Here is a 25,401-nt window from a genome sequence, read left to right on the forward strand (position 1 = left end):
AAAATTCTCATACAGCAATAACAAACCATGTTGTTTTGATGTTGTTCTTTGATATTTGTTTCTCTATTAAGTCACTTAGAATATTTAGAGTTACATAAATTTTTTTCCTTCTCAGAATTAATTAAAAGAAATCTTTGCATTTAATAATACCAATTTCCCACTTTTACTCTTCACCTTGACTAGGTGAGTAGAAGCTATAATTAAGTGCACAGGAATTTCTAATTTGCATTATGGCATGCGAAGTTGAAAGGCTACCTATATTTATTTATTTAACAGGTATAATTAATGATGATTATTTCAAAAATTAATAATATATTTTGGAAATCCGTTATGGGTGCCTTAAGCCCTCTTGCCCTCACTTTTCTTCCCTCTTTATCATTGTATTTTTAATATTACTGAAGAAATGTCACTTAAAACATAGTATAAAAAACTAAAAACCTTTCTCAGGGGTTAAAAAATAAAATGCTAAATGTTTTTTTATTACATTTATTGGGGTGACTTCAGTTAATAATGTTACATAAGGTTGTAAGTGTACAATTCTGTAACACATCATGTGTATACTGCATTGTGTTCTCACCATCCAAAACCTAATCTCCTTCTATCACCACATATTTAACCCACTTTATCCTTTTCATCCTCCTCCCACCCTCCTTTTCCTCTGGTAACCACCATTCTGTTGTCTGTGTCTGTAAGTTTTATTTGTTTGTTCATTTGTTGCTTTCTATTTTATATCCGAAATATTAGTGAAATCATATGGTTCTGGTCCTTTTCCATCTGACTTATTTCACTTGGCATGATACTCTCAAGATCTATCCATACTGTAACAAATGACAGTATTTCATCCTTTCTTATGGCTGAGTAATATTCCATTGTACATCTGCACCACATTTCTTTAGCCAATCATCCATTGAAGGACAGTTAGGTTGTTTTCATGTCTTGGCTACTGTGAATAATGCTGCAATGAATATAGGATATATACATCTGTATGAATAAAGGTTTTCAAATTTTCTGGGTAGATACCCAGAAAAGTGATTGCTAGGTCATATGGTAGCTCTATTCTTAATTTATTGAGGAACCCCCATACTCTTTTCCATAGTGGCTGCACCAGTTTATGTTCCCACCAGCAATGTATGAGGGTTCCTTCTTCTCCAACACCTGTTATTTTTATCTTATTGATAATAGACATTCTAACATGTGTTAGATGTTATCTCACTGTGGTTAGATTTGCATTTCCTTCACCTTTATTCAACATAGTACTGGAAGTCCTAGCCAGAGCAATCAGGAAAGAGAAAGAAATAAAAGGCATCCAATTTGGGAATGAAGAAGTAAAATATCACTTTTTCAGATGACATGATTCTATATATAGAAAATCCTAAAAATTCTACTGAAAAACTATTAGAAACAATAAACCAAGACAGCAAAGATGCAAGATACAAAATCAATGTACAAAAATCCATTGTGTTTCTATATACTACAATAAAATCTCCTAAGAAAAAAAGAACAAAGCCAGAAGTATCTCCCTGACTTTAAATTATATTACAAAACTACAATAATCAAAACTGTACATCATTTGGCAGAAAAATAGACACACAGACCAATGGGACAGAATTGAGAGCCCAGACATAAATGCTTTTTTATCAATTCTATTATAAAGAGAATGTTATATCAGCAAAGTAACTCTCGGTTGCAGACATTTTCTGAGATTGTGTTGGTGTTGGTTTGTTTTTATTTTTTTTAAATGTATGTGGCATATGAATTGCTTTCTACATATAAAATATTGGAATTTAAAAGAGAATATTCAGTGTCCTAAACTCTTGAAAATTTATGATTTCTTCCAAAAGTTTTCAGGTGCTTAAAAAAGAAAGCCTTTTTTAAGGATGATTTTTGTTGTAAATTATTTTCTGAGTTTTGCAGATTCCAAACAGTGAAACAAATGCAATAGGAGTGTATCTTTGTTGCTCAACTGATTTCAAATAATGGTTAAAATTCATTTATTATATAAAAGCTGTGGCTATGCAATATAAAAACACCATCCAGCCATCTTGCCTGAGGAAATGGTTATTGAAATGTATCAGGACTTAACTCTCAGGACATCTTAAAGGATGAAAGTTAATAAGCCATGAATAGGAGCTTTGCTTTTCACAACCCATGGGTATTGAGAGTAAGGGGTCTTCAGTGGTAGTGAGTGTTTTGGAAAACATATTTTCTAGGTTTGTTTGGAAGGTATTGGGCACCCGTCTAACTATCTAGGCCACCAAGATGAGACATCTGCAACAATAAAGAACAAATCATAAAATCCATTTTGTGCAAAACATCTTGCATTTTGAGTGATGATCATCATGACAAGCTTACTTCAGAATTAGCCCTGGTTCTGCAGGTGGCTTCTAGGTATAATTGAATATTCTTCACAGTCAGTATGTCCTCAGCTGGGGCTGGCAATGATAATTTTTATGGTATTAATGAAATGTAACAGAAGGGTTTGGGACAAAGAGTATACAGTCTGAAGATACAGTAGATATTAACTAAAATTTGAAAGCAGATATGTTCTATATCTCTTGTCCATAAACATCATAGTGCAATATAGAGATTTGGGACCATTCTTTCAGATTAAAGTAAAAATTAATTGATCTATCAGGTATACTACCAAAACTTTTTATTGAGATTTTTATTGAGACCTTATGTGAGTTTCAGGTAGACCACATTCCCCAGCTTTCCTGCTGATAACAGATTTTCCAAGTAACATTTAATGATCTGAATCTCACTGAAGAATGCTTACAGCAACCTGCCACAAAAAGGAAGTCTACCATGAACCCTTATTTTAGTTGCCTATCAGGAGAGAATCACTAAATTTCTACTCTCCAGAATTCCATGAAGAACAGATGCTTCTGTTATCTAATACAACATTGCCCTAGTTCCCTGCCCTGACCCTTGGAAGAATGAACTAGAGGCCTGGATAGAATTATACGTCCTAAAATGCATCTTAGGAGATCAAGTTTTCAAGTAAGCTCGGTTTGAAAATATCTGCCATATGTTTTCAGAATGGATTGAAAAATCAACATTCAACATGACTGAAAATGGAAGATTTTGGAGCAAAACATTAAGACCTATGCCAAATTTGTAATTTCTTTTAAAAGAAAATGAATTAGCTGTCACACCCCAGATGGATGAACATAAGGCAAACTAATCTCCAGGCAGTGAGCAAGTCTTTTGGGAAGGCCCTCTCCCACCCTGTCCCATGCATCAACAGAACCTTCTGTCCAGCTCTACACCCAGCAGATGCCTCACCTCCCTCTACCTAGCCCCCTCAGCTAGGCTCCATCAGTTCTAAGGGGACTATACAAAGACATTATAAGGCATGGTCATTTATTAACTCTTCCAGATTTCCAAGTCTCTGTAAATAATTTTATCATATATGCACATAATTTTAAGCATTATATGTTGTGGATTTTTTAAAAAAATATCAGCTATAGAGTACATTTTATTAATGCTGCCTTAGAATAGGAATCAAAACAATAATTGTAGCCATAATCATACTATATACAGCTTCTTACTGTAATTTCTCTTACCCAAACTCTTGGTTTCATACTAACCTTAGGTTTTATTTATTATGTACCTATTATATGTCAGATATGGGGATAAAGCAAGAGAATGTGGGTTGCACTCTCATGGAATTTATATTCTAGAGGAGGAGACAAGCATATAAGGAAATGGATAAAGAAAAATTGGATGATATGAGCTGTGAAGGCAACAAAACTGGGTGATGTTATTCAGCACAGAGAGCAAATGGAATGAGGGGGAAATGAGGATTACTTTAGGCTGGATCATCTGAAAGACCTCCCAGGGATACAGAAGCCAGGTAATTTCTGAATGAGGCAGAGGAGGGAGTCATGGGCTGATCTGGCTAAGATAAGGTCATGTAAAGGAAAGATCATTAAAAAACTCTGGGTTGACTTCATGTTTTCTGTTACCTAAGGACAGACAGGTGGGCAGTAAGTGCAGAGGGCCCAAGAAATCTTGGTATGAGATTAAATCAGAAGAATAGGAAGGTCACAGTGAAATTATGAAGAGCTTTTTAGGTATGAAATTCAAAATTTGATGAAGTTACAGATGGATTCTGTGCTCAGGTATAACATGATGTAACTTGTCTCTCTAACTATGTGTGCAGAATGGATTGTAAAGGGAGTGAAGCATGGAAGGTGAGCGTAATTTGGAGGCTAGGTGACCAATATTGGAGTCTTGTACTCAGGGCAGTAGAGAAAATGGGTAGGGTGCATCCTAGAGGGCTAATAAGACTTGTAGGAGTTGAGGTGCCACAAGACCTCAGAGATTCTTGTGTAATGACTGCCTTTAAGAAGTGCAATTAGTGACATTTATGTGCTCAACCTTCTATGTACATACTTTTTGTATTTCTCTTCCTAATCCCAGTCAACAGTAATAAAGGTTAAAATGTTATATTTGTAGTGAAGGAAACAAGGAAAAAATATAAACATTCTAATCACATGAAAGTCTTGTCAAGTTAGGGTTAGAAATTGTTTCACTGTCTGGGCATCACGTGAGGCAAGACAAGAGAATCTAGTTAGTAAAAACAGAGATGAGGCTATATAAGTGAAGGGAACAAAAAACTCATTTTAAAATTATAAAGTAATAAGGTAATACACTTGCAGAACAGAAGAATTATTTGTTCCTAATAAGCACATATAGTCAAACCAATCTCAAGATGTAATCAATAAAAAAGGAACAAACAAGTTTAATGACAATGACTAAATCTTAACAACAATAGTAGGGAGAATGTCCCAGATATTTCAACAATCTAGGATAAACAAAATAACTGAAGACATATTTTCCTATATAAGTATACATTTTTTTCAAGATCTTCTCTCAACAGTAGATTAGATAAAGCATAAGATTGAATAAATGATTTAGAAGACAAGGTAGCAGAAACCACCCAAACAGAACAGTAAAAAGAAAAACGAATCCAATAAAATTAAGATAGTTTCAGGGGCCTCTGAGACAATATCAAGCATACCAACATCCGTATCATAGGAATACCAGAAGGAGAAGAGAGATAGAAAGGAATGGAAAACCTATTTGAAGAAATAATAATGGGAAACTTCCCTAACTTGATGACATAAATAGACATACAAGCCCAGGAAATGAGGAGAGTCCCAAACAAGATGAACCCAAATAGGCCTACACCAAGACACATTATAATTAAAGTGCAAAAGTTAAAGACAAAGAAAGAATTTTGAAAGCAGCAAGAAAAAAGAAGTTAGTTACTACAAGGGAGCTCCCATAAGACTGTCAATTGATTTCTCAAAGGAAACTTTGCAGGCCAGAAGGGTTTGGCATGAAATATTTAGTGATGAAAAGGAAGGACCTACACACAAGACTACTCTTCCTGGCAAGGCTATCGTTTAGAATCAAAGGACAGATAAAGAGCTTCCTAGACAAGAAAAGCTGACGGAGCCCATTACAACCAAATCAGTATTACTAGAAATCTTAGAGGGACTTCTTTAAGAAGAAGAAGGGGGAAAACAAGCAAAGAAAAAAAATCAGAAAAATGAATAATAAAATGACAATAATAAAATAATAAAATGATAAATAATAAATGATAAATAAAATAAGAAAATTACAATAACTATGTAATTATCAATGATCAATTGCAATATAAATAGATTAAATGTTCCAATCAAAAGACATGGGGTAGCTGAATGGATAAAAGAACAAGATCGATCCATATGCTGTCTAGAAGAGACACACCTCAGATCAGAAGACACATATAGGCTGAAAGTAAAAAAATGAAAAAAAAAAAAAGTATGCAAATGTAAAGGAAAAGAAAGCTGGAGTAGCAATACTTATATCAGACAACATAGACTTCAAAACGAAAACAATAAGCGACAAAAAGACATTACATAATGATAAAGGGGTCAATCAAATGAGAGAACATAACTGTAGTAAACATCTATATACCCAACATAGGAGCACCTACATATATAATGCATATATTCACAGAAATAAAGCGAGAGATCAACAGTAATACAATCATAGTAAGGAATGTTATCATCCCACTGACACCTATAGATCTTCCAGACAGAAAATCAACAAGTAAACAGCAGCCTTAAATGACACCAGATGGTTTTCGTTGATATTTTTAGAGCATTCCACCACAAGGTAGCAGAATATGCATTCTTTTCAAGTACATATGGAACATGTTCCAAGATCTTAGGCAACAAAACAAGTCTCAATTATTCAAGAAGATTGAAATCATATCAAGCATGCCCTCTGTCATTAATGGTATGAAACTGGAAATCAATTACAAAAGAAGGAAAAAAAAACCTGAAAAACACATGGAGGCTAAATAATATGCTACTAAACAATTAATGGGTAAACAATGAGATCAAGAAAGAAATCAAAATATATGAGGTGTGATCACAAAATACGATGAATGCTGCTGCAAGGTGCCATCCAACAGAAAGGCAGGGGATCTTCGATATGGGAAGAGGTGCATAGAACCTTAGTGACAGTGTGTGACAAGTTTCAACTTGTTTGGTACAGTCAGTCAGGTGTGAGCTATGGTTGAGAGAAGGTGTGTTATAATGTGTGCCATAAATCATGGATCAGGAACAATGCATTAACATGAAATGGGCAGATAGATGGTTTCATCCTCCATCATGATAGTGCTCCTTGTCACACATCATTTCTGGTATGGTAATTTCTGTCAAATAAAAACATTACAGTGTGTCCTCATCCACCTTATTCACTGGATCTGGCACGATGTAACTTCTGGCTCTTCCCCAAAGTCAAAATGACCATGAAAGGTAAACATTTTGAATCGATTCAGGACACCAAGGCAGCCACAACAGCACAACTAAAGACGTTCACAAAAGAGGACTTCCAGAACTGCTTCAGAAAGTGGCAAGAAAGACAGGATAAGAGTATTTGAAATGAGGGTGTGGGGTATTTTAGTAATGTATCTTTTAGTAATAATTTTTTTTAATTTAAATTAAAAGGTGTGTTGTTTTTTTTTAATTTAAGCTTTTTGTATTTTTGATCACACCTTGTACATTAAGAGAAATGAAAATGAAGACAATGACCCAAAATCTGTGGGACACAATGAAAGCAGTCCTCAGAGGGAAATGTATAGCAAGGTAGGCCTGCCTAAAGATACAAGAAAAATCTCAAATAAGCAATCTAACTTTACATTTAAGGGAACTGGAAAAAGAATGGCAAAGAAAGCCCAAAGTGGGTACGTAGGAGGAAATAATACAAAGGAAACAATAAAGATCAGAACAGAAATAAATAAAATAGAGTCTTAAAAAAAAATACCAAAGGTCAATGAAACCAAGAGCTGGTTCTTTGGAAAGATAAACAAAATTGATAAACCTTTAACCAGACTCATCAAGAAAAAAAGAAAGAGGACACAAATAAATAAAATCAGAAATGAATGAGAAGTGACAATGGACACAACAGAAATAAAAGAATTGTAACCAAATACTATGAGCAATTACACACCAAAAAAATAGACAATCTGGGGAAAAATGTATAAATTCCTACAAGCATACAGTTTTCCAAAGCTAAATCAAGAAGAAACAAAATCTGAACCGAATGGTTATTACTAATGAAATCATATTAGTAATCAACAAGCTCTCAATAAACAAAGTCCTGGACCAGATGGCCTCACAGGTGAATTTTACCACACATTCAAAGAAGAATTAGTACCTGTTCTTATCAAACTATTCCAAAAAAATTCAAGAGGAGGGAAGGCTCCCAAGCTCAATCTATGAGGCCACCATTACCTTGATTCCAAAACCAGACAAAGACATTACAGAAAAACTGTAGATCAATATCCTTGATGAACATAAATACAAAAACCCTCAACCAAATATTACCAACACTAATTCAGCAATACATTAAAAAGATCATTCATCATGATCAATTGGGATTCATACCTGGCATGCAAGAGTGGTTTGATATCTGCAAATCAGTTAATGTAATACAACACATAAACAAAATGAAAAATAAAATCTTATGGTCATATCAATGGAAGCAGAAAAAGCATTTGACAAAATCCAGCATCCATTTATGATAAAAACTATCACAAAAGTGGGACTAGAGGGAACACATTTTAACATAATAAACACCATATATGACAAACCCACAGCTAACAACATACTCAACAGGGAAAAGTTAAAGCTTTCTTCTTAACATCAGGTACAAGGCAAGGATGTTCACTTTCACCACTTTTATTCAACATAGTACTGGAAGTCCCGGCACAGCAATTAGAGAAGAAAAATAATAAATGGCATCCAAATTGGAAAGAAAAAAGTAAAACTCTCATTATTAGCTGATGATATAATCCTATATAAAGAGAAACTAAAAGATTCCACCAAAAATCTTTTAGAACTGATACATAAATTTAATAAAGTAGCAAGACACAAAATATTCAGAAATTGATTGTATTTTTATACACCAATAGCAAACTATCGAAAGAGGAATTAAGAAAACAATCCCATTTACAATTGTAGCAAAAAGAAAATACCCACAAATAAATTTAATCAAGGAAGTAAAAGACCTGTACTCAGAAAATTATAAGACACTGCAGAGACAAACTGAAGAAGATGCAGATAAATGGAAGCATATATGGTGCTCGTGGATAGGAAGACTTAACATGGTTAAAATTTCCATACTACTCAAAGCAATCTGTAGATTCAAGGCAACCCCTATCAAAATACCAATGGCATTTTTCACTCGAAACATATGTAATTTTACCAATGTCACCCCAGTAAATTGAATAAATTAATTAATTTTAAAAATACCAATAGCACTTTTCACAGAACGAAAACAGATAATCCTAAAATGTATGTGGAACCATAAAAGACCACAAATACCCATGGCAATCTTGAGAAAGAAAAACAAAGTTGAAAGTATCATGTTACCTCATATCAAACTATATTATAAAGCTATAGTAATCAAAAGAGCATGGTACTAGCATAAAAACAGATACTTAGATCAGTGGAACAGAATAGAGAAGCCAGAAAAAAAAATCATGCTTACATGGTCATTTAATCTATGACAAAAGGAGTGAGAATATATAAGGGGGAAAGAGAGTTTATTTAATAAATGGTGCAGGGGAAACTGGACCGATACATGAAACAAAAAAAATGAAACTGGACCACATTTTTACTCCATGTACAAGAATAAACTCAAAATGGATTAAAGACTTACATGTAAGACCTGAAACCCTAAAACCCATAGAAGAAAACATTGGCAGTAAACTCTCAGACATTACCCTTACTAACATTTTTACTGATATCTCTCTTCTGGCAAGGGAAACAAAAGAAAAAATAAGCAAATTGGACAACATTAAACTAAAAAGTGTTTCCACAACAAAGGAAATCATCAACAAAACAGAAACACATCATACTGAATGGGAGAATATATTTGCCAATGATACATCTGATAAGGGGTTAATATCCAAAATTTTTAAAGAACTCATACAACTCAACGCAAAAAAACCCCAAACAATCCAATTTAAAAAAATGGGCAGAGGACCTGAACAGATATTTCTCTAAAGAGAACATACCCGTGGCAAATAGACATATGAAAAGATGCTCAATGTCAGTAATCATCAGAGAAATGCAAATAAAAACCACAATGAGATATGACTTCACAACTGTCAGAATGGTCATCATCAATAAATCAACAAACAACAAATGTTGGTGAGGATGTGGAGAAAAGGGAACCCTCATGCCCTGTTGGTGGGGTTGTAAATTGAGTGCAGCCCCTATGGAAAACAGTATGGAGGTTCCTCAAAAAATAAAAAATGAACTACCTTATATCCAATAATTCCACTTCTGGGTATTTATCCAAAGAATTCCAAAACACTAATTTGAAAAGAGGTACGCACCCTTATATTCCCTGCAGGGCTATTTGCAATAGCCAAGTTACGGAAGCAACCCAAGTGTCCAAGAACAGACAATTGGATAAAGAAGATGTACATATATAAAATGGAACATTGCTCTGCCATTAAAAAATAAAATCTTACTATTTGCAAAAGCATGGATGGATCTGGTGTGTATTATGCTATGTGAAACAAGTCAAACTGAGAAAGACAATTACCATGTGATCGCACTTACATATGGAATATAAAGAACAAAATAATTCAACAAACGAACTCGAAACAGATTCATAGATAAAGAGAACAAACTGATCCCCCCTAGATGGGATGGGATTTGTGGGGCTGAGTGAGAAAGGTGAAGGGATTAAGAAGCACATATTGGTAGTTACAAAACAGTCACAGGGATGTAAAGTACAGTATGGGGAATATAGTCAACAATATTGTAAAAACTATGTGTGGTGCCAAGTGGGTACCAGACTTATTGAAGGATCACTTCATAAATTATGTAAATGTTTAAACACTTTGCTGTTCACCTGAAACTGATTTAAAATAATATTGAATGTCAACTATAATTGAGAAAAATATAGTCACAGGGATGTAAAGTACAGCATAGGGAATACAGTCAGTAACATTGTAATAACTATGTATAATGTCAGATGGGCAATAGACTTATTGGGATTATCATTTTGTGAGGTGTATAAATGTCTAAACATTGTGTTGTTTTGTACACCTGTAACTAATATAATATTGTTTATACATGGTAATTGGAAAATAAATTTTTAAAAATTACAAAATATGTGAATAATAAAATGGCAATAACTACATATTTATCAACAATTATTTAAATATAAGTGGATTAAATGCTTCAATAAAAAGATACGGTGGCTGAACAGATAAGAAAGCAAGACCCTTACATATGCTGCCCACAAGAGACTCACTTCAGATCAAAAGACACACACAGATTAAAAAGTAAAAGGATGGAAAAAGATATTTCATGAAAATGGAAACAAACAAAACAAAAGCTGGGATAGTAATACTTATACCAGACAAAACAGACTTTAAAACAAAGGCTATAACAAAAGACAAAGAAGGACCCAGTAATCCCACTTCTGGGTATTTATCCAAAGAAACCCAAAACACTATTTTGAAGGGAACTCAAAACACTATTTTGAACATATGTGCATCCATATGTTCATTGCAGCATTATTTACAATAGCCAAGATATGGAGGCAAGCTGAGTGTCCATTAACAGATAAATGGATAAAGAAGAGGTGAAATATATATATATATATATATATATATATATATATATATATATATATATAGTACCCACCTGATATCATACATAGTTATTAAAATATACATATATATACATATGTATATATAGTCAATAATATTCATATATACATATATATACAATATATACATATATATATACAATGTATACATATATACATATGTATATATAGTCAATAATGTTTTAATAACTATGTATGATGTCAGTGGGTACTAGCTTTATCTGGGTGATCACTTTGTAAATTACATAAATGTCTAATCACTATGTCGTACACCTGAAACTAATATAATATTGTATGTCGACTGTGATTGAAAAATAAAACAATTAGGAAAAGAACTACTAAAATTATTAGTTCAGGAACTTTTTTTTTAACTTTTATTTATTTAAGTGTGTTTTTCCAGGACTCATTAGCTCCAAGTTGTTTCAATCTAGTTGTGGAGGGCGCAGCTCACAGTGGCCCTTGTGGGGACTGAACTGGCAAACTTATTGTTAAGAACACTGCGCTCTAACCAACTGAGCTAACCGGCCACCCCCAGTTCAGGAACATTTTTATTAACTCTTCCATAGATCCAAAAAAGTCTTGTTTGTTTGTTTGTTTGTTTTTGTCAAGTGTTGATTGGGATGGTTGTGATAAAGAAGAGAAGAGAGCAGGTTATAAAACAACAAGGAAATATAAAAGAGCTACATGTTTTTCCTTGGGAAATTATGTTTTTAATTAAGTGATTTATACATTTTTATCTTTTCTCTCTGTAATAGTGTAAAATGTTAAGGATTATTAGTTTTAGAGATGGAATTTTGCACAAACAAATTTTAGTATAGACTTAGTCTTATTTTTACTTGGTTAAACACAATCTCTCCAAACAAAAACAATAAACAATAAAAAATGGAAATTAAGGACACACACACACACACACACACACACACACACACACACAGAGTTCTAGGCTACATTTTTATCCCTGAGTCTGAAAACAGTCGTTACACAGCTTTTAGTTTGTGTTTATATGAGCTTAAAATTTAAACATTAGTTCCTTCAGTGATAAAATCAAAAGTTATTATTTTGGAGGTATTGATGTTTTTGAATATTTGACCTTTCCATATCTATTCATAATTTTAGGGAAAATATTTTAGCAGGAAAATTATATTGAGCCACAACCGTTTATACAAGTCACATATAGGATTCAAAGCTCAGCAAGTTGCAATAATAAACAGTTTTGTCATTACGAAGTCTACTTTGCTAAATCGCAACTCTTGTTCTCTATCTTGCACCAGCTGAAAAAAATGAAAGACATATTTAGCGATGTGTGTAGCAACCATATTCTCATGCTCTCAGGAAAGCAAGTGCGACATAATAACAACATGCCAAAGCAATAAATTAATGAAAACTTGGTGGAACAAATTATATCTATTCTGGGAATGCCAGAATAAGAACATAGGTGTCTCTCGTGTTCAATTTTATGGAAAAGTATTAGGTGAATAAAATACCCCTGGGTGCCTTGGCTTAAAAAGAGAACAAATCACCTACATGTAGAAGACAAAACTAAGTGTACATCCTAAAATAAACTTAAATGCAACTGTAAAAAACCTTTATTTAATCTATCAATTGTTTTGTATAATACATTTTCTTCATTCTATAAATTCTAACTTTGAAACCAGAAAATTTGGGGGAGTATTTAGGTAAGCAAGACATTAGAAATTTTGGAAAATCTGTATTTGACAAGAGAAATAACAACTAAAGATGGTTTGGGAAAAAGTGATCATCTTGCAAACTCATGTTAGAAAGAGTAGGCACTCATTAACAGAGTTTTTGCCGTCAGAACTATATTATCAGTGATGACAGTGGTAACTGGGATCTCTGTAAAGGAACACAGTTGGGACTTGTTTCTAGCAAAATGCAGTATGCTCTTTGAAAGGTAGGGGTCCTTCCAAAGGGGACTATATCTTGCCAAAAAGCTCATTTGTATGAGCTTTCCCCCATCCCAAGCTCCCCAGCAACTCTCTCCTTTGCTTGGCACCACGCAGCATTAACACGTGACTTTTTGGACTGGCTGATTGAGTTCGTTGAACATAAAGCCTTGGCAGTGGCAATTATCCTGGCAGTGGCAGAAGCCAGGAAACATATACTAGTAAATGGATCTCATTTTAATCACTGTACATAGGGTTTGCTTGATTTATCCCATCATACCAAGCTCCAATGTGGCAGCAAGACTCCGATCTCAGTTGCCATGCTCAACAAAAGTGGTAAGGTTGAACTTTGCTTCCATTGCCCATGTAAAGTTTTCTATGAGTATTTATTCCTTCTTTAATTTATTTTTTCTTTTATTTTTGGTTCTTTGAGTTCAATGACGAGATTGAGCAGATTCAACTTTGTTTAACTTTTAGAAACTGTAGAAAAATACAGCTGTATTGTTCTACCTTCAATAGAATTACAAGCTACCTTTAATAGAATTTAAAAATAGAGATTAAAAATCATTATTCTGAAATAGATAAGTAGAGTTTCTTGCTCCATTAATCTTTCATACAGTCTTAATCTTTTTTGCCTCCATTCATCTTTCTTTAAATATAATACCTCATACTCTATTTCATTGGGTTACAACTATGCTGGAACATAATACATACTCAAGAACTGTTAGCTATTGCTACTATTTTAACTAATCACATATTAGTTTATTTGTTACTATTTGTGTCAGCTTTAGACTCTGATCTAGTTATGGTCCCTTGTCCTGGTGATTTGTATTCCAAATGCCTGGCAAATATGTTGTGCTCAACCATATTTGTCAACCTTTAGCAAATAACCATCATCATCATCATCACTGTCATCATAAAAAAATACTGCACTATTATTGCTATGAAAATGATGCTTTAATAGTAAACTTCAAAGGAAGGAAAAGAGACACTAACCTTAACCATTAGTGTGCACATTTACTAAAGGTCAATTCACTAGATATAGGAGGGACAGAGATAAGAACTGGCTTAGGAACTCTACAACTTTGCAGGCTGATCAGAAAAAGAGACAAAGAGAAGTAAACAAATAATTGCAACATGGTATTATAGATCCTAATTAAACGTCCATAACTAATTTTCAATTTGTTCTGGGAGTGGTAAACAAAAAGTTTCACAGGCTCTATTTTCCACTTTTGAAAAGCAGAGACCAAAAATAAATAAGTAAATAAATAACCTTTCCTAAAATCTAGTATATGCCTGTTACCAAGTCAAAAATTTATAGTGTTCTTCCCTATACTATATCAAATAGACGTTACTATTTTTTTTTAAGTTTGAAAATTGGGGCTAGAATCTTTTGTTAAGTTCCTTGGTGGCTTAGTAAGTGCTTGAGCAAGGATTTAAACAAGGAAGGCCATATTGACACTTAACATACTGTAATTGTCTTTTTGATGTGTCCATGTGGCTAAGCTACAGTCTACAGTTATTCAATAAAACATTAATCTATGTGTTTGCTGTGAAAGTATTTTGTAAATGTGACTAAAAGCCATAGGCATTTAACTTTATAATTATCCTAAGTAATATTGGTGAGCTTGGTTCACTCATTTGGAAGCTCTTAAAGTCAGAGCTGAGGCTTTTCTGAAGAAGAAACTTCACATGTGGACAACAGTTTCAGCGTGTGCCTTTCCTGATAGCTTGCCCTATGGGTTTCAGACTTGCCTACCTAGTCCCCAAAATTACATAAGCCACTTCCTTATAATAAATCCTCAATATGTACCTCCTACTTGCTCTACTTCTGATTGACACAGGTTTTGGTAACTGGAAGTACAGTACTGATCTAACAAATACCTAAAAATGTGAAAGTGGCTTTGAAATTGGGCAATGAGAAGAGATTGAAGAATTCTGAGGCTTTAAAACCCTACAAAAACAAACCTAGATTGCCTTGAACATACTATTAGTAGAAATACGGGTGTGAATAACTCTACTATTAAGGACTTGGAAACAAATGAGGACTATAAAAGAGAAAACTTAAATCATTTTAGCAAATACCTAAATTGTAATGAGCAAACTCTTACATGGATACATGGATATTAAAGGTTCTTCTGGTGAGGACTCAGGAGGAAATGAGCAACAGTATTAAAAATAAAAGGAAGGGAAGAGTCTTGCTATATAGTGGCAGAATTCTGTCCTAAATTTATGTGCAAAGCAGAATTTGGAAACAATGAAATTTGACATTTAACTGAGGAGATTTCCAAATAAATTGTTGAAGTTGAGGCACTGTTTATTCTTGTTATTTATAATAAAATGCCAGAAAATAGAGATACATTTAGAAAAGAATGGTTAAACACAGAGGAACCAGGATGTGACGGTTGGGAAATTCTCAGCCCATTCTAATTGCAAAAGAGCCTAAAATTAAGAAATGCACCATCAGAAAAGTAGGCTCTAGAGAAAAAGAATAATAAGAGTGTGGCTATACACGTTTAGCTAATACCTCTGGTAGATAAATACGCCAAAGTATTCAGTAACAAATGTTATTTGTGTGACTCATAGATCCCCTCAGCCAATTAGGCAGAAGACAAAATTAGAAATGGGATTATATAGGAAATACCTGTGGAAGAGACTCTTTCCTACTGGAGTGAATCTCCATGACATACACGAGAAACCCACAAGATTCTTGAGAATGTTATACCAGAAGAAATACTGCCTGCTAGGACTGAAAGAAACAGAGAGAGGGCAAAATAAAAGGCTTTTTGATCCCTAAAATTCTTCAGGAAAGAAACGGCTTGTAAAAACTGCTCAGTGGCAAACATATGCTATCTTTTTTTTTTTTTTAAAGGAAAGATGACTCACAAGGTGGACCCACAAGGCAATGAAGTAGAACCTGGAGCTCTGACTGCAGAGCCAAGAGTCCAGAGGCTGGAACTGTAATTCCCAGACCTTAAAACGTAATAGTGTTTACCTGGCTGGATATTGAAATTGTTTGGGATCAGTGACTTTTTTTTCTTTTATTTTCTCCCTTCTTGAGAAGGAATGTCTATAACGGCTATCCTATGCCAGTCCTACTATTGCATTTTGGGAGTGGATAACTTGTTTCCTCATTTCACAGGTCCACAAATACAGAGGGATTTTGTCCCAGGATGCATTATACTTCTACCTAATTTATATGATTTCAATGATGATTGGTTTGGGGGATTTTATGCTGATGAGATTTAGCATTTGGACTTTGAGTTGATGTGACAATAGGATGAGATGTTGTGGACCTTGGAATAGGGTGAATACATTTTGTACACTGTCGTGCAGGGGATCCTGCTGACTTCGCCATGTGTCGTGAGGAGTGTCAGGCGGGGTCTCTGGTCCCGCTCCCCACACAAGAACGCAGGATATGGCTAGGCCAAAAGGAACACCTACGGAGCCATAGGTAGGGAAGTCATACCACTATGGTCTCACTGGAGGCTGTGTTTACACGACATGCGACCTGCTGTCCGCTTTGCTACAAACCGACCTACTCTCCTCCACTCTCCTCCACTCTCCTCCAGTCTCCTCCTCTCTCCTCTCTCCTCGACTTCCCTCCATAGCCGCGGCAGTTATATTAGTGGCCAATGGCTCAATGGTTACAGCTGACGGCCAATCAGCCACAGCTGATGGCCATCTACTACCTGAGCCAGCACCTTTCCACATGAGGCCGAGAGCCTGGAAACTGCTTTCTGGGGCTCTGTCTCCACACTCCACCCCTATAAGTTCTCGCCTCATAATCTACGCGACAAGCATCTTTCGCTAGGTGCCCTGTGCGAGGAGCCTGGAGGTGAATGCTATTTCCTGGACACAGCCAAACTCTCTGGTCACAGCCAGGGTTTCTCAGGGCACCACCAGTACTTCTGGGCACAGCCAGACTTCCTGGACTTCTTAGGGTACCACTAGTCTCCCCGGGCACAGCCAGGGTTTCTCAGGGCACCACCAGTACTTCTGGGCACAGCCAGACTTCCTGGACTTCTTAGGGTACCACTAGTCTCCCCGGGCACACGAGGGCCTCTCAGGGCACTGCCACTCTCTCTGGACACAGCCAGACTTCCTGGACACAGCCAGGGCTCTCAGGGCACTGCCACTCTCTCTGGACACAGCCAGACTTCCTGGACACAGCCAGGGTTCTCAGGGCAGTGCCACTCTCTCTGGGCCTCTCAGGGTACCGTGCTGGAACAACGGCAGCTGACAGTCAAGGTGCTTACATATTCTCGATGGCGGCCGGTTAAGACACAATAGCAAACATCTGCCAGTTCCACTACATAGTGGTATGTTCCCAAACAAATAGTCAAGCTGTCCATTAAATTAGGGATGGAAGGCGATTCCCCATAGTCCATAGTCATTCGCCACGGCTGTCCTGGGGGTGAGGGATGACCTTGACCTCACCCTCAGCTCCCACGGAGGACTCAGCAAGCCTTTCCTCCTGGGACTACAAGTCCTGCATCCGGGCTGTCTCAGCAAGCACTTCCCAGCCCACGGGGCCGCAACGACCTTCGCTTTCTCCGGCCTCTGCTGGTTGGGGAACCATCCACGTCTTCCCACCCCTCCACGGGGATCCAGCTCTCCGGCAGCTGCTCCTCCTGGTCTTCCTGCAACTGAGTGTTCATAGGCACAAACTGCTCCACCGCCCTTCGGAGAGCTTTGGCCGACACGATACGCTGCTCGCTGCGCCATGTGTAGTGCAAGGAATCCTGCCGACTACGCCAAGTGTCGTGCAGGGCGTCCGGTGGGGTCTCTGGTCCCACTCCCCACATAAGAACACAGGACATGGTGAGGCCAAAAAGGAACACCCACGGAGCCATAGGTAGGGGAGTCATACCACTATACTCTCACTGGCGGCTGGGTTTACACGACGTGCAACCTGCTGTCCGCTTTGCTACAAACCGACCTACTCTCCTCCACTCTCCTCCACTCTCCTTCAGTCTCCTCCTCTCTCCTCCTCTTGCCTCCTCTCTCCTCCAGTCTTCTCCTCTCTCCTCTCTCCTCGACTTCCCTCCATAGCCGCAGCAGTTATATTAGTGGCCAATGGCTCAATGGTTACAGCTGACAGCCAACCAGCCACAGCTGATGGCCATCTACTACCTGAGCCAGCACCTTTCCACATTAGGCCGAGAGCCTGGAAACTGCTTTCTGGGGCTCTGTCCCCACAACACCGAATGGATTTGAATCTTTGGGGCACAAAGAATAAACTGTGATAATCAAAATAATAGCTCTCCAAAGATGTCCACATTGCAATCTCTATGTGACAAAGAGAACTTTCCAAATGTGATTAAATTAAGGATCGTGAGATGAAGAGACTATCTTGAATTATCTGGAAGGAACCAATGTAATCACAACAGTCTTTAAAAGAGAAAAAGAGAAGGAGAAGACAGACAGGGAGATTTGACTGTGGAAGAGATCAGAATGATACCGTATGAAAGATGTGAGAAGTTCTCAATTCACCTTTGCTAGTTTTGAGACAGAGAAAGGGGTCTATAAGTTAAGGAATGTGTGGGCAGGGAGGAAAAAGGGTTCTATGGAAAGTAACCTCAGAGGATGATCCGATCATAAATTCCTAACTGGGCGGGTCATAGTGGGTAGTCATCCCAAGGCCTGTAACTTCCTTAGTGAAAGGTTTTGAGGCAGTCCTGTGCATCCTTCCTGTGCATGGGGATTAAAACCTTTGAAATACCAGAAGCAATGCCCCTCGAAGGGGGTATTAACCATCAAGAGAGCACATAATCTTGTTAACTATCCTGTAATCCAATCACCGCCTTGCTTCCTCTAATCTTCCTTGTGTTCCCTCCTTAATTTCAAATGTATAAAAGAAGTTGCAAAACTGTTGTTTTCTGGAGCATTTGAGATCTTGTCCCTGACACATATCATCAGTTTGGCTCAAGTAAACTCTTACGGAAATTCTTTACAGGTTAAGACATTTTTTTATGTTAACATGAGCAACCTCCAGAACCTGGAAAAAGCAAGGAAACATATCCTACCTAGAGATTACAGAAAAGAATGCAGTCTTGCTTTATAATCTTTATTTTAGGCTATTGAAACTGTGTCAAACTTTTGACCTACAGAACTGTGAGATAATAACATTTTGTTTTTTAAGTGTGGTAATAGTCAATACTGATTTATGGCATTTAGCCAATGGTTTGGGACCAATAATAAGGGACTTGGGAAGGAACACAATTTGAAATTTGAGGACAAAAAGTTCTGGGAGAGAGATATTTGAATAGACCTCTTTGCATGGTCAAAGAATGTGAATATATTTGTGTCCCATATTAATGCTTACCAAAGGATGACCTCAGCAGAGGATAATTTTAATAATTAATTGTATTGAACAACCTGTTCTGTGGATATCAATATTTCTCTTTCCCTGGCCTCAATTCTCATTGCCCAGTGGGCTCATGAACAAAGTGGCCATGGTTGCAGGAATGGAGATTATACAGGGGCTCAGCAACATAAACTTCCACTCATCAAAGCTGACCTGCCTACCACCCTGCTAAGTGCCCACTCAGCCATCATCAGAGACCAACACTGAGTTGCTGATATCGCATCCCCCTGGGGTGATCAGTCAGCTGCCTGGTGATAGGCTGATTACGTTAGACCACTTTGTTCTTATTAAAATAGACAATCATTCTAAATATTCATTTTCTTTCTGTGAAAACAATGCTTCCACCAAAAATACCACCCATGGACTTGCAAAATGCCTTATACATTATTATGTTATTCCACATATCATTGCTTCTGGCCATGGAACTTACGTCATAGAAAATAAAGTACAGCAATAGGCCAATGCTCATGGAATTCCCTAGTCTTACCATGTCCCCCATCACCCTGAAGCAACTGGCTTTCCAGAAGAGTGAAATAGCTTTTTGAAGACTCAATTGCAGTGCCACCCATGTGGCAATAACTTGGGGGGCTTGGACAAGCTCTAAGATGCTATATATGCTCTTATTTAGCATCCAATATTTGGTGTTTTTCCTCCCATAGCCAGAATTCACAGGTTTAGGATCAAAGGGTGGAAATGGTAGTTGCACAACTCACCATTACCCATGGTGTTCCACTTGCAAGATCCTCATGCCTCTGAATCAACAGGTAAAGAAATGGGTTACAGTGCTGGTGAGATTGCATGGAAAATTGCCTTGCTACTATGCAACAGAGTTAAGGGAGACTATGTTTGGAATACAGGAGGTCCCTTAAGGCATCTTTTAGTACCACCATATCCTGTGATTAGAATCAATTGAAAACTACAGCAACCCAATTTAGACAGGCCTGCAAATGACTCAAACCCTTCAGGAATGAAGATTTTGGGTCCTGCCACATTCTTGGGTCAGTGCAGAACAATGACCAGCTGAGGGCAAAAGAAATATGGAAGGGGCAATGGAAGAAGCTAGTCATAAATATCAGCTGTGGCCACATGATCACTGAGGAAACAAATATTATAATTATTATGAGTATTTTTTTATTTTGTTATGAATGTTTACATATATATTGTGTTTCCCCGAAAATAAAACCTAGTCAGACCATCAGCTCTAATGCATCTTTTGGAGCAAAAACTAATATTAATAACTTATATTAATATAAAATAATAATAATAATATAAAAACTTATATTAAAATAAGACTGGGTCTAATATAATATAATATAATATAATATAATATAATATAATATATACTGGGTCTTATATTAATTTTTGCTCCAAAAGATGCATTAGAACTGATGGTCTGGCTAGGTCTTATTTTCAGGGAAACACTATATATATAATATTAACCAAACATTTTTATTTTCTTCCCTTTATTATCCCTTTATCATCTAACATAAAATACATTAATAGTAGATAATCTTATCTCACAGTATTTAATCTGCAAGATATCAAACAAAGAGAGTGAACATCACCCAAGAAATTTTCATCCTCTTCTAAGAAAAGGGTTAGTTTGATTTTGGTTGTACCCAAGATAGTTGTAACATATTCAGCATAAATATGAATTTGTTAATGTCTTTATTTAGAAATTAAGATTTAAGGAGATGTATTCCAAGGAGATAGGTGTCTTGACAAGGGTGAACTGTGATGGTCTTTTTCACGTGTCCACTTGGTTAACTTAAAGTGCCTAGTTATTCAGTCAAATAATCTAGGTGATAAAGTGTAGTGTAAGTATTTTGTACCTTAAAGTACTTAAACTCAATAATCAGTTAAAAGTGAACATTCTGGAAGAATTCGTTAAAGGAGCAAAGCTGGATACTTTCTGTAAGTGGAGAAATTACATGGACTGTCTGGAGCATGATTTAACAGCACGGCTGGAAGGTGAGAGGTGGTGCCTTGAGTGACTCCATTCAACCTTAATTTATGTCAACATAGGAAACATCCAAACTTGTAGAGAATTTTAATGAGTTTATTTAGGCCAAACTGACAACAGTTGCCAGGAAGCAAAATCTCAACAGAATGAGAAAGTGCTCCAGAGAATGGCAGTTTTGCAGCTTATTTTATACATTAGAATCAAAGGAGGAAACATATGGAGGACTACATGAAATCTATTGGTGGTAGATTAAGGGGGTGGGAGAAAGCAAAGTGGGGAAATCTCTGGGATTGGAGAAAAAGTAAAATGAAAAGGCACATACTTCTTTTACATAGGTGGGTATAGCATAGTTAATAATTAACATTTACAGCACATAGAGGAGGTATTTGGGGAACAAGTAACAATGAGGAGTTCTGTGGTCTTTTGCTCTGGTGTGGGGCATCGTGCCCTAAAGAATCTAAAAACGTGGATTACTCTGATATTTCCAAGGGCATGTTATCTTAAATACAAAAAGACAATAGCCAGGCTCACTTAAGCTAAAGTTTGACCTTTGCCAAGAAGCTACAGGCCAAGGATGTGACTAACTGCCATGACTCACTTTTAGTTAGGGATTTTTATGTTCAGACCATCCTATGTGGTTACTTTCAGTTTGAGTTTGTAGCGCCTGCCATGCTAGCATCCCCCGAGCTTGTCAAGGTTAGTATGTGGCCCCCTTTTCATCCATATTTAGTACTTCATGGGTAGAATGTAATGTTCATTTGATGAAAGGGAGTAGAGAAAGGCTAGTGTATGCTATAGGGTATAATGATTGGCATGAAGGAAAAAAGTGGTTGAGGTCAGAGAAAGAAGATTGACATGGAAAAATCAGGAATGGTTTGGGATGTGAGGATGCATGGAATTAAATGCAAGATTTTGCTTGGCATGGATTTTGATGTAGAACGTGAAGAATATGCGCTGAAGAATAGAGTACTGAAGAATAAGTAATGGAAAGCACTGAACTGGATAGACTAAAAACTTGTGTACAGAGTAGTAGTACCAGCAATGTGGAAATGAAAGAAAATGGTATTAAGATAAACAGTGTCTACAAAATAACCAGTACCTATATAAATAGCTGTGAACTACAGTCATCTATAAAGAAATTGTACCTTAGCATCTTATTGCTGCAAAGAAAAGAACTACTCTCATTTCATTATCTTAAAAGTGTGTGTGGGGGGCGGGTGAAGGGATTGAAGGGCAGTCGGTGACCACAGGATGGCCACGGGGTTTGAAAATTAATCTGGGGAACGTAATTTAGCGGTTACCAGAGGGTAAGGGGGTTGGGGGGTGGGAGATGAGGGTAAGGGGGATCAAATATACGGTGATGGAAGGAGAACTGACTCTGGGTGGTGAACACACAATGTAATTTATAGATGATGTGATATAGAATTGCACACCTGAAATCTATGTAATTTTAATAACAATTGTCACCCCAATAAATTTAAAAAAAAAAAAAAAGTGTGGGAAGAGAGGCCCAGAGAGGGTGTCATTTACAGTGTCACAGAGTTAGTTCAAAACCACAGAACTAATAGAATTGAAACTAATGTTGGTTTGTTTCCTGTTCTTTGCAGGGTCAAGCTAATTTCCCAAATCCCTAGTTTGAGAGGTCGAATGGTACAGTGGTTGGTTGCATTGGCTGTCAGACACAACCACTCGGATTCAAACCCTGCACCTGATACTTATCAGTTGTGTGACAAACAGTACCTTGGCTCCCTCATCTCTAAAATGAGAATGACGTGTCAATCTCACGAGAATGCTGAGGAGTATGAAGGAGTTTGCTCATTTAAAATATTTAGACTAGTGCAGATACATTGTAAGTGCTGAGTAAATGTTACCTATTATTATTATTATATGATTTTTGTGTTACAAAAGGTATGGAGCACCTGATGTTTTTAAAGTACAGTCCTAATCACTGCATAGCTAATGTGAAGATGGATAAACAGGGAGATGAAGGAAAGACTGCTAGAAAGTCTTTCTTCATTGCATCAAATTAAAGGTTGTGGTAGGATATCGATTTAGAAAATCAAATACAGCAAGTGATTTGAAAAATGAATAATGGGATTAAAAAGCTACCAAACAAAAAGATTTAACCAGTAGAAGTGGAAGTTGAAGTCACATCTTAATGTTGCATCTTCAATGACAATTGGGTTGAGGAAAAATACAAACTACATCCTAGGGGCTCTTTCTACATTGGGAACGGTTATGAAGGGATCCCCAAGCAGAAACTCGTGATGAGTGGTCAGAGAGGGAGAGTAGCAAAACAGCTCTCAATCTCTTTGGGTAGCTGGAGGAAAACTTAATAAGCCTATGAGCTGTTGAGAGATGAAAAGAATCACAGCAGGAGAACAGTTTCAGATTCACTATGTAGAAAGAAGCAGGGACAAGAAGCCATAGCGTAATATTCATTTACTCAAATGAAGAATCATTAGACTTAAATAGACTAACAAGGGCCAGTGGAACTCAGACGGAAACTCTCAGTAGCATGAATGACTTTTTGAGAGCAACTAAAAGTAAAATGTGTATTTAAAATGTTAAGCTCTGTGACAGAACCTTTCTCTGGATATAGTTTCGTGAAAATGGCTTTTGGAATGGGTGGAGCATTGGCTGACTCTAACTGAACTGTATGTTTGGGTGTAAGAGTTGCATCAGCGAATCACAAAATGCAGTTAAGGAATTAACTGTTTATAGTGCTAGGTACTAAGAATTTTTGTATTTGGCTACATAACATATTTCTTTTCCACAGGAGGTAGTTATGACAAATTAGAAGTCTAAAAATTTTCTGATGGTGTAAAGGCCCAGCTGTCACTGGGGAGATAGTGATCAGATTTCATAGCTGCATGGTCCCGTGGCGCCACAGAGAGCTCCATATGGTGACCCAAATGTTCCAGCTAAATCCACTGAAAATTTCCAGTCTGAGTTTTACTTGTAAAAAATAAAACTCTTCTTGTATGAATTTATCATCATATGCCTACCAAGAGAAAGAGTCTTGTTAACTGGTTACATTTCTTTTAATGGAAAAAAAAATAAGAACAACTTTCTAGAGTTGTTGTGTTATCTTCAGGATAAACAGATAACGATGCACTCCTGGGAACTTCACAAAATTTACTTTATATCAATTACAATATAATCTGAGAAAGGTGGGTTTTTTAATGGATGCATAGTGAATAATTAAAATCTTTGGGAATACGAACTTCTATGATAATAAGTTTATAAACCACTGTTCTCTCATTCCCTGAGAAAATCACCTCCACTAAATTGTTAATGTAATTACTAAGTGCCAGGACACTTGTATGCATTTCAAAGATGTCAGCTTAAGTCTTACCCAATAACAAATGACAAATGCATAATTTATTGAGTCTTAAATGGGTTTGTCCTTGGATGTATTTAATATAAGTAATTTGCTTAGAAACACATCTGGCTCATGAAGGTAACAACTGTTTTAAAGATGGTCTGCTCTATATTTTAAAGTTAAAGGAAGGATACAGTAATCTTTTTTTGTTTAGTTCTGTACTGAATCAAGAAAAGTTTTAAGTTTTGTAAGTCTGCTTTGGATTTGATGATATAAATAATATAACACAAATATTTCACTAAAACTTCTAAATATTGAAACTATAAATAAGGAGTCAAATAGTACTTCATAAAAATTGTTTTATTTTTACAAAAAAAATCTGATGTACCTAATTTTTTATAATACACATCAGACTCTACTAGGTTGAATATTCGCTTTTAATGAAATGTAAATGCAAGTATTTGGCATTTATTATTGAAAAAACAAATTTAAAATATTGAGTGCTTCAAATCTTTAATATTTTAATTAAAATTATTTTACTATTAATTCTTAAATATATATAGACTCCATAGCTATTAGTATTTTTTGTGGTTATTCTAAGCTCTAAACAAATATTATGTTTCATATATTATCTTATTCTTTA

Source organism: Rhinolophus ferrumequinum, chromosome 2, assembly GCF_004115265.2.
Source record: "Rhinolophus ferrumequinum isolate MPI-CBG mRhiFer1 chromosome 2, mRhiFer1_v1.p, whole genome shotgun sequence".
In the NCBI taxonomy this organism is placed as follows: domain Eukaryota; kingdom Metazoa; phylum Chordata; class Mammalia; order Chiroptera; family Rhinolophidae; genus Rhinolophus; species Rhinolophus ferrumequinum.